Source organism: Penaeus monodon, chromosome 27 (genome assembly GCF_015228065.2).
Source record: "Penaeus monodon isolate SGIC_2016 chromosome 27, NSTDA_Pmon_1, whole genome shotgun sequence".
Lineage (NCBI taxonomy): Eukaryota > Metazoa > Arthropoda > Malacostraca > Decapoda > Penaeidae > Penaeus > Penaeus monodon.
This window is the reverse complement of record NC_051412.1, coordinates 26,227,840-26,228,041: the sequence shown is the minus strand read 5'-3', so window position 1 is coordinate 26,228,041 and position 202 is coordinate 26,227,840.

The window sequence follows — 202 nt, the reverse complement described above, 5'->3', positions numbered from 1 at the left end:
GAAAAGAAAAACAGAAAAGGGTATATTATTTGACCAAGAACAATATATCTGAACCTATATCCTTTCACATAATCTACACTGTATTTTTCTCTCCTCAACAAGCCCCTTCTGCCACATCCCTCCCTGATGTCCTCTTGCCTGTGTCCCTCTTCAGGCCAAAGCTCAACCCTAGGCCGAAGTAAAACCCGAGAAAACGTTTCTC